Source organism: Quercus robur, chromosome 2 (assembly GCF_932294415.1).
Source record: "Quercus robur chromosome 2, dhQueRobu3.1, whole genome shotgun sequence".
Taxonomy (NCBI): Eukaryota; Viridiplantae; Streptophyta; class Magnoliopsida; order Fagales; family Fagaceae; genus Quercus; species Quercus robur.
In genome coordinates, this window is record NC_065535.1 from 49910544 (window position 1) to 49922049 (window position 11506).

The following is an 11506-nucleotide window of genomic DNA, read 5'->3' on the forward strand; positions in this document are numbered from 1 at the left end:
AAGAGGAATCGAGGCGAATCCAGACAAGATCCAAGCTATATTGGACATGGAGCCACCAAAGAGTATCAAGGAAGTTCAATCCCTCACAGGACGAGTTGCTGCTTTGAACAGATTTGTTTCGAAAGCCACAGACAAATGTTTACCTTTCTTCAAAGTCCTCAGGAAGGCATTTGAATGGACGGACGAATGTCAAAGGGCCTTCCAAGACCTGAAGGACTATCTCACTACTGCCCCATTATTAAGTCCGTCCGTACAAGGAGAAGAACTGTACCTATACTTAGCAGTGTCCCCACATGCCGTAAGTTCAGCTTTAATCAGAAAAGAAGGGAAAGTACAAAAACCTGTGTACTACACTAGCCGAGCACTCAGAGGAGCAGAGGGAAGGTATCCGCTTATAGAGAAATTGGCTTTTGCACTGATAACAACTTCTAGGAAGTTAAGACATTACTTCCAAGTTCATGTCATCAATGTCATGACAGACCATCCGCTTAAGAAGGCAATGAACAAGCTGGAAGCCGCAGGACGGCTGATTCAATGGGCAGTGGAACTTAGTGAATTCGACATTCGGTACCAACCGAGAAATACAATAAAGGCTCAAGCTCTAGCAGATTTCATCGCAGAGTTCACTCCGAGTCACGAGGATCTTGGGGAAGGAGAGTACAATAACAAATGGGTCGTCCATGTAGATGGATCATCTACATTGTATGCTGGAGGAATAGGAGTTGTTTTGCAGTCGCCAGAAGGAGACAAATTAAAGTACAAGGCCCGTTTGCAATACTAGACTACTAACAATGAAGTGGAGTATGAAGCCCTTTTAAAGGGGTTGGAGTTGGCCAAGTCTGTAGAAGCAGACTCAATACTTGTCTTGGGAGATTCTCAATTGGTCATAGGCTAAGTAAATGGGACATGCGAAGAAATATCTAAGGAAGGTAGTACGCCTTGTAAAGAAATTCAAAAAAGCTGATTTTGTTCAAATCTCGAGGGAAGAGAATATGGAAGCAGATATTCTGGCGAAGGAAGCATCTGCGAATGAAGCGTTGGACGAGTTGGATGAAGTACACTACATGCCAAGTATAGACCTTCCAGAAATGCTGCAAATAGAGGGTGATGGAAATTGGATGACCCCAATAGTGTCATACTTGAAGGACGGAAGGCTTCTAGAAGAGAAGGACGAAGCTAGGAAGCTCAGGGTTAAATCAGCCAAGTATGTACTTATGGACGAAGTGTTATACAAAAGAGGTTTTTCCCAGCCTCTCTTAAGATGTTTGGCTTCGGACGAGGCAAACTACATGTTGAGGGAGGTTCACGAAGGAGCTTGCGGAAACCATTCGGGAGCCAGATCACTCGTCCATATAGTCATCCGTAGCGGATTCTATTGGCCAACCATCCAAGCTGATGCTAAGGCATATGTCAAAGTATGTGATCAATGTCAACGCTTCAGCAACATTCCTAGACAGCCAGCAGAATATCTCACGCCAATGATGGCCCCTTGGCCTTTCGCGCAATGGGGACTGGACATTTTGGGGCCCTTTTCGACTGGAACTCGGCAAATGAAGTTTCTGGTGGTAGGAATAGATTACTTCACAAAATGGGTGGAAGCCGAACCCTTAGCAAAAATTACGCAGCAGAATGTCAAGAACTTCGTCTGGAAGAACATTGTATGCAGATTCGGGGTACCTAGAGTACTAGTGTCTGACAATGGACGACAGTTTGACAACACACCTTTCAGGGAATTTTGTGAACAGCTTGGAATGAAGAACCATTACTCCTCACCCTCCCACCCACAGGCCAATGGCCAGGCAGAAGTAGTGAACCGATCCTTGTTGAAGATCATCAAAACTCGGCTCGAAGGGGCAAAGGGAGTATGGCCGGATGAGTTACCAGGTGTTTTATGGGCTTATAGAACGACAGCGAGAACTCCAACAGGGGAAACTCCTTTTAAACTAGCCTATGGAAGTGAGGCAGTTATACCGGCAGAAGTACACATGACGAGCCACAGGGTGAGGAAGTATCAAGCTGAAGAAAACGAAGAACGGCTCCGTCTTAACCTTGACCTTATGGACGAGGTCAGGATGGATGCAGAACAGAGGACAGCGAGGTACAAAAATCTCATGGCAAGGCAATATGACGCCATGGTGAAGCCTAAGCGTTTCAACATTGGGGATCTCGTCCTGAAGAGGGTTACCTTGGAAACAAGAAACCCGGCCTACGGGAAACTTGGGCCAAATTGGGAAGGACCTTATAGGGTTATCAACTGCAAGAGGCAAGGATCCTATTATTTGGAAGCTTTGGATGGGCGGAGGCTGGAACACCCTTGGAATGTTGAGCACCTAAGGAAATACCATCAATAAGTGCTGACTCTTGACAAAAGTGTCCTTGGACGAGATACCTGAACGAGCAGAAGAGTACTACTATTGTGTGTTTTAAGTATTTTAATAATCCCCTAGAAAGTACATTAGTGTTTTCACTTTTGTGCTATTCATGGATGAGTTGGTTTGTATTTTTAATTCAATAAGGCACTAGCTCACGAGCATGTGCCATGCCTGTGGACGAATGTTTACATAAGTTTGGATTTTCAAATATATATATATATATATATTGTGTTTTCAAGTATATTATTGGAATCCTTTGTATGTTCATTCAGATTGATCCGCAAAAAAGAAAGATAAGCATGGACGAACGAAATCCTTGGACGCAAGGATATATCGTCCATAAGCTTTCCTCCAAAGGAAAAATGAAACAAGGTACATCCGTCCAAAGCATGAGACGAGATGAAACCTAAGCTAAAATGAAATAAGGTACATCCGTCCAAAGCATGAGATGAGATGAAACCTAAGCTAAAAATAAAGCTAAGGTCCATCCGTCCAAAGCATAAGATGGGATGAAACCTAAGTTAAGGGTATATCCGTCTAAAGCTCAAGACGAGATGAAATCCGAGAAGTATCCGTCCGAGACACAGACGAGCAAAGACCTCAAAACTAGCTTAATAATCCATTGCATTGGACGAGAAATCGCTGGGAAGTCTAATCATCAAGGACGACAAAATGATCGTCCATAATTTTGAATGATGAAAAAATCTAATCCAAAAAGGAAGTCATTCATAGACGAATTATACATAAGCTGAAAGGAATCAATTTACTCTATCTTAGTGATGTAATAAAAATTCACCCCCATACTCAAGACGAGGCGAACTGAATTCCTGGGTGGACGAACCACATAGTCTCAAATGATATGACTTATGAAAATAAAAATTTCATACATAAAGCTGGAAATGTATATATTCAAACACAATGGAAGATGAAAATAGAAGTATTCATTTTTTCATGAAATTTAAAGAAGGGTGGACGACCCACGTCCGAAAACCCCTTAAGTTGTGAAAATGAAACTGTATATAAAACTCGTCCACAATCTTGGACGAGACAATTTTACTTATATGAACTAGAATAAAAAAAAAAAAAGAAAGAAAGAAGAAACAAAGCCCAAAACAACGGGCACTTCCAGATAAAAGTAAAATAAATTTTCAAGGAAATTGCAAATCATTTGGGCAAACTAGCCTTAGGGTCGTCCTGAGTGACTTCAGTATTAGCGTCATCCATTATGTTGACGTCCTCGGAACTCGTCTGCAACAAGGAACTCTCTGTAGCAAGGGGAATCTTTAAGGAGTTAAAGTCCAAATCAGGATATGCCTCCTTAGCATCAGCACGGAAGTCTTCATAGCCAGCTGCATAATGACTGTATAGACGATTCTTATACTCGTCAGACTTCTTAAAGGCCGCAATAACTTCTTCACATGCCTTCTCCAAGGACGAGGTAAGCTCTAAAACTTGTCCTTCAAGATGGACGATGCGGGTATCCTTCTCTAAAGTTGTCAGCCTTAAGCTCTTCCACTCGTTCTTCAGTTTCGTCTCACTTCCTTGTAGACGATTAAAATCCTCGGTCAACTTAAAGACCTCCCCCTTCTTTAGCAGAACTTCATTGTTCAGCTCCTAGGCTTTATCATTAGCCGTCTTAGCCTCTGCAGCAAGCTCCTTGGCTTGGCAGGTTGCTGTATAAAATTTTGACATAGTCTGCATATGGACGAAAGGGAGTTAGACATCCTGTTCAAATTAAATTTAAAAAAAAAAAAAAAATTTCACAAGGACGAGGGAAAGACTTACCTTAAAAAGGTCATGGATGCCAGAACGTTCAAACTCCTTCACTGACATGTTATAGCACTCATTCACTTCACAATCAGTGATAATTCCTTTGAACTTCCTCCATGCATAACCCTCGTCCAGAACTAGATTGGAAGGACGATCAAAGGTCTCCAACGAGCTGGGCTTGCGAGAAGCTTTGGGTGGAGAGGGAGGATCGGTCTGGACAGAATGGACTGTTTGGACGGGCTCCACATCCACCAAAGGTTCGTCCAAGTTCACTGTTGGAGGTACAAACTTGGGGACCTTGGGAAGGGTGGTCTTAGCAGACTTTTGCTTCTTAGGGCCTCGACAGCTTGGGAGGTCGTCCAAGTCTACAGTACTGGATATTGATTTAGACTTCCTCTTCCCGGCCTGGACGGAAGCCACTTGGACAGACAGAGGTGCAACAACATCCTCGTCCCCACTAGTCACAACCTTCTCCTTGTTTTCCCTCATTGTAGTTATTCCTGCAACGAGGAAAGCCAATTAAAAAAAAAAGAAAAAGAGAGAAAGGTAAGTGAAATGAAGTGGACGATACTTACTTCGACGAGTAGTCTCCTCGTGACTAAGGTTCTCTGTAGTAGGCACTGGGCCAAGTCCCCAAGCTGCTAGACGACTGAGAGTAACCAAATCGTGGAAAGTCCTCCCAGGGAAGGCACGAACCACGTCTATCTGGTCCAAGTAAAATTTGTCCAAGCGTGGACGAGCAACAGCTGCATCAACAAAGAAAAAGAGTTAGACGATTGAAAGATAGGAAAAAAGTAAGGAGAAAGGAAATAAAATGGAAATAAAATGGAAAGAAAACATATCCTCAGGACGAAGACGACCTAGAGGGCTGGTAAAAGGTGGGAAGGGGGGACTACCCACATCAGCTGGGTCCCCAGCCCAATTTACAGAAATAATAAAAAATTCTTTTTTCCAGAGCCGGTCAGACGAGCTACGGCCCTTAATTAAATTGTAATAAGAGCCCCTGGACGAGAACTAATAAAAACCAGCAGATTTCTTTATCTCCGAGGGCTTATAACAGTAAAGGAACTCGTCCACTGTTATTGGATGGTTCCCTTCCAATGCCTTACGCCATAACACTTGCATGGCAACTATTGTCCTCCAACCATTGGGGTTGAGCTGGTTAGGTCCAATACCCAACCTTTGGAAGAGGTCTCTACAGAAGGAATTTAGAGGAAACCTAAGGTTAGCTAAAAGGTAAGAAGTATATACCCCTAAACCAGAGGAAGGAGAACAACACCATTCTCCAACCTTGGGTAGACGAGGGTTAAGTTCTTTAGGAATTTGGTATCTATCTACAAGAGTTTTTAACTTGGCAGCGTCTAAGGTGGATGCTACCTCTGGGGCACAACTATAAATGACATCCTCCTCGTCCTCTTCCTCATCTTGAGGAGGGCTAGATGGCTGTCTGGACGAGCTAGCCCCAGATCCAGAAGCCATCCTATGTTGTAGTTCCTGGAATTCCTGTAAGGGAATGCCAGGAACCCCAGACGAGTAATGCTCGTTTGAGGAATCACTACAGGACGAGCTATCTACACTATCCTCACTACCCTCACTCCCAGAAGAAACGTCCTGATACTCGTCTATCTCCCTCTCTATACTACTAGACGAAGACATATTTAAGATGAAAACCTAAAAAGAAAGAAGAAATACCTGATAGAACTAGGACGAGGGCTAGAAGAGGCTCTTGGACGAGATGGCAGAGGGGAAAATGAGAGGAAAGTAAGGGGCATGAATGAGAATGCACTATTTATAGGCCCCAACAGCCGGGTCACCGAAGCGACATTCACCATTCATCAATTGACACGTGGCGATTCCTTGGGGAAATGGACTCGACACGACTAGTCAACCAACAGCCTCGCGACACGTGGCTCACAAAAAGCAAAATTTTATTAAAATCACAACAATATCCTGGACGAACCTTTGAACAAAGGGGCAACTGATAGGGGAGCAGAAAATTAGTCTAACTCTGGTTCGTCCAAAATTGTCGTCCAGAGCCAATTTAGCAAGTTCGACCTGGAATCACCCCAGAAGAAGTAAAAGCGTTTATGGACAATAATACTACTCTTGATCAGTGAAGTCTCCCATGGACGATAAAGTCGTCCATGATGAAGGTCGTCCATGGACGACCTTCAGATGTCCATGGATGACCAAACAGTCCTCCACCAGATGGACGACTACGCAACACTTAGAACTTTTGACTCTCTGTAGCGGTTACCAAACCCGCAACTATCTCAACGAATCCATCAAATAAGTTAACTCCCGTTAGCGGTTACAATATTAGTAGCCGTTGAGGAAGTTAACTCCGGACTCGTTGGCTTCCACAAATCTTGGGGAGGTTATTGGATAAATAACCGTCCCCAGGGTCCCTATATAAAGGACCGGTCTGAACCCGACAAAGGTAAGAATTTCTCTGAGACATTACTCCCAAATACTTGGAATTCCCTTCTCTACGAGACTAACTTCTTCATTGGAGAGGGTTTGGCCGGTATTCTCCGGCCTCATCTTTGACTGTTTGTTTCTTGTAGGCCTTCCATCGCTTCAGTAGCCCACCGAAGCCAGATCATCTACCTTACTGATTCGGAGCGATATCAAAAAAAATTAAAGTTTAAAGTGAAAAAAAAAAAAATCAAAGTTTACCCATTTTTTTGTTCCACTAACACTAATCACAACTTGTATGCATTTTTTTTTTTTTTTTACTTTTCTTTATAAATAACCAAAAAGTGGGAAAAAAAAAAATCAAACAGATGGCAAGTTTTGGTTGGTAGAGCATAAAATGAAACACAAAAAGTGAAACAGAATATTTGTATTCAAAAATCAAACACGTGACATATTACTGTTTATTTTATTTTATTTTATTTAAATAAGAGTATAAAGTGGAACACATGAAAAGTGGGGCGAGGAACTTGTATTAAAAAGAATTTATGTGGCGCTCAAAACTTTTGAAAAATCAACTGAGTTCTCTACTTGACCATTGCGTCAGCTCGATGAATTTTAGGGCTTAGGACGAAAACTTTAAGCAGAGTCTTTTCATATATATAAATGTTAATTAAATAATATATATTTAAATTTTTTTATAAAAAATTAGTTTCCGTTGACGTGGTAATAAACTAATTTTTTATTTTAGTCATTTGTCATATCATCAATTTTCGTCTAAGAGATAATGGCAAGAACTAAATTGACACGGCATTGAAAAGTTAAAAACTAATTAAATTGAAATATAATGTAAATGATATGGACTAAATATAGAGTTTACCCTATAAATAAATAAATAAACTTCTATGCTTTAAATAGAGTGGGAGTTTTTTTAATAATCCATTTATTTTAGTAGTCAATAGGGGCCTTAATTTTATTTGGGGCCTATTAGGTAATGACCTAAGTTGCGTATATAGTTGAGCTAGCCTAGCTTTTACCAAATATTCTTGGCAACATGATAACTTTGATTCACTATATAAAATAAAATAATTTATATAGTTTGTTTGAAGTAGAATTTTATTATTAAAGTTTCCATAAATTTAACAAACTATTCCCGTTAAAACTTAAAAGATAAAAAATTACAAGAAATTTCTTCTCAAAAAAATTCAAGAAATTTCTTCTCAAAAAAATTCAAGAAATTTAAAATAATTTTATTATTTACTTTACTTTCACTGCCTTGCAGTTTTTTTTTAATCTTTACTTTCTATAGTATTATTTTTAATTATTCTATCAATAATTTACATATAATTTTTTATTATACCGAACATTGTTTGGCTAATTTATTTCAGTATCGAGTTAATTAAAAAATATATTAATGTAATTATTAGAGCAAGGAAACATTTTGCAAAAACCATTGCTAAAATCTAGGTTGCTAGCTGATCAATTTGACAATTTGTAAGCTTTCTACTGCATGGGCTTTCGTGTTCTTGCTTGCTTACTCAGTTTCAATTTATGAACCCTAGTTGAGCCTAGTCCTTTTTTATTTTTTAATCTGGTCAACAATTCAAGAAAAGATAGTGGACAACATGTGTGTATATATATATATATATATTATGAACAATAATGTGGGCTCATATGTGCTTGGACGTAAAGCAAAACTTGATTGTAGCTTACTTTTACCATCGGGTCTTGTAGTCTGGTGGTGCATGGTACCATGTGTATCTATGAGCTCGGGGGTTCTATCCCCCTTAATTACTTAGCAAAAAAAAAAATTGTAGCTTATTTTCTAGGGTTGATGTCACCTTGCTTGATTAGTACACAATTTTTTTTTATAGAAACTAGTACACAAATTTTTACTATCATATAATATACAAGAGATCTACAATTAGCCTATCTCAGAGCAAGGAGGATTTAAGATCATGGAAGGGAGTTATTTAGGTATACAAATTCTCTGTATTTCATTAATTATAACTTATTTTATATTTATTTTACTTTTTTATAAAATAACTAAAGCATTTTTTTTTTAATTATGAATTATGATTGATAAGACATCAAATGAAACACAAAAGGTTGTACAAATAATTTGTATTCAAGAGTTACTTCCTAAAATAATAAGTGCATGGACAAGAGATATTACGACTATATTTAGATTTAAATCTTCAATCTTGTAAAAAGTAATTATAAAAAATACATTCAATTAACCACTTTTATGTGTAACATCATCAGTTTCAAACATGTGTTTAACTACTAGGGGTTTGACTAGCATGCAAAAGATATTAAAAACAGGTCTTGGTTTTTGAATTGTGATATCCTCCAGGCTCAAGCTACAATGAAGGTTTTTCCTCAAAAATTGCAAAATCAAACCGTTTCATCGGCCTAAAATCTGCTCAATTTTAAACAGTTTTTTGGCATCTTCAATGTAAATAGTCTATCCAGGCCGGAAAAAAGAAAAAAAAAATTGGCTGTAAAATACTGTTTAAATACTTAATTTTAAACTGTCAACTTTCCAAAATTGGAGGTCAATGCTGTGCTTTTACCTTATCACGGCCGGAAAATACTGTTCAAACTTCAAATTATTAACTTAAAAACATTTTTAATAGAACAGCTTTGATTTGAAGTTTCAAACTCCAAACAATATTTTATTGGAAGATTAATTGATCATTTCGTTACGTTAATTTTCCATCTGTTGACTAGGTTTTACTTTTTTGTTTTTCTATTGTTGCTGAATAAATTAAGGTTTTACTTGCAGTGCATTTAATTTTTCTGAAATGTAGTTTTGTAAAGACACAATAAAAGGAACCTTTCAAAAATTAAAATCAATCAAGTATAGAAGTTGTCCAGAACTAGAAGTAGACATGCACAAGGCTAATTAATAAACAGAAAGGTTTGACACACATGTTTATTATTACTATATACATCTACTACTACATGTCAAGAGGGATATAGTTCAGTGACATAGTATCTCCTTTAAAAAAGAAAAAAGAAATAAAAAATAAAACCTTCCTATAATTGTAATTTGGATCAATTGAATTATTTTTTAAAACTTGTTATCAGAAAATACCATTATTTGTCACTTATTTTGTAACCCCATTTCATTCAGTCTCATCATGTTATTAAGCAGAATTTTTTTAAACTATTTCTCTCAATTGTAACCCCTTAAACAAATAACTTTGATAAGGAATATTTCTACAAGACTAAAAAGAAATTAACTCAAGTTAGTTGTTCCACTAAATCCAGTTGTCTGACATTATCTAGTCGTCCATCACCAAAAACTCAACCAACAGTGTCAATCAAATGATTAACTGATAGGCATCCTTGTCATCCAACAACCCTAGTATATGGATGACCCCAAACATAGTCCCACAAATATACAACACGCCTTATACTCCAAGCTTGTGTATGTGGAAAGTCTAACACATGAGAGTCTCCAAGGAGTCACATACTAAGAGGTTGTCAAGTACCCTCCTTGACACCAAACACGTGAGAGTCACCACATAACTAGGGAGTCAACATGTACCCCCTGATCGCCAGGTACCTTTCCTGACGATTTGCAATACAACCTTCCCAGCGTCTACACTTCCGACATGCAGTGGTTACGAACGAGTAGGACTTGACAAATCGTCCTTTACACTTGGTTGCCAGACTCTTGCACATTCTCCACTCAAGTATTTCCATATGGAAAGAATTTTCACACCATGCCCAAATATCCTTTTACATATTCATATCCTCCAAAAATGGAAAGTTAAGCCTGAAGATCCCAGAGCATTAACTCCATATACTCCCTATAAGGAAAGAGCCTACATTTTCAGGATATTTGTCAACTCTATATCACTATATAGTCCCACAAATATACCTGACAATCCAAGTAAACGAATGATTCTAGACATAGTCCTGCAAATATACAACACGCCTTACACTCCAAGCTTGTATATATGGAAAGTCTAACATATGAAATTCATTATGTCTTCAAGGAGTCGTCATGTACCAAGGTGTCACATGGTTTTCACTCAAAATTTTCTGTCTGTGATGGCCCTAAGTCCCTTGACTTAGTCTTAGCCAACACCACACACACATACACTACAGGAACAATTAGAACAGATTATATAGGGACTCACACACATTGCACACACTATGTTCACAGGGAACCCACCCCCAACCTTTATTACTTAATCTCAAATACAAAGGAAACCCTTGTTGAAGGCCAAAATTTCACAAGAAAGCCCATTCCATGAAAAGTAAAAAAGGCTCAATTCAAGCAGCAAGAAAAATCAACATTAAGGCCCTATTTATGTTCAGATTTCCAGCAAAAAAGGCCATTAAAAAATCCAACAAAATCCAGTGAAAGAACTGGGCCGGGATACCCAGAGGCTGCCAGAGGCCCGGGATCCTCGAGTAATGCAGCATAGCTAATGTGGGATTGAGACAGCTCAAGAGAGGTACCACGAAATACAAGAAATGAAGAACAGATATGTCATTCTCAAGTACCCAGTGGTGTAGCAAAGAATCAGAAAGTATAAAGCAAACATTCATGAACAAAGGAGCTGTACCATAAGGAACCAAGAATGAGAAAACCATAAGTAGAAGCGACTGGAAGGGAACTTTCAACCCAGCAGTAAAAGATTCCAACTATTTGGGAATAATGACAGTAAGGAAAGACAACCAAAAGCTAAGTCTGAAAAATAAGAAACCTTAAAAAAGAGAGATTGAAGGTCAGCTGCCCAAGGATGCTCCGGAATGGAAAGTCAGCAAGTGACTTTTAGAGAAACAGTACTAAAAGATGAAAACTATGAGAAAAAAGAGAAGAGACCAGCCCCTGTGCAACTGTCACAGCAAGAGCTCTAAGGGGTAAAAGAGAGAAATCACTAGTACCTCGGAGCCCTAGAAAACACACTATAAAAGAAAGAGAAAAC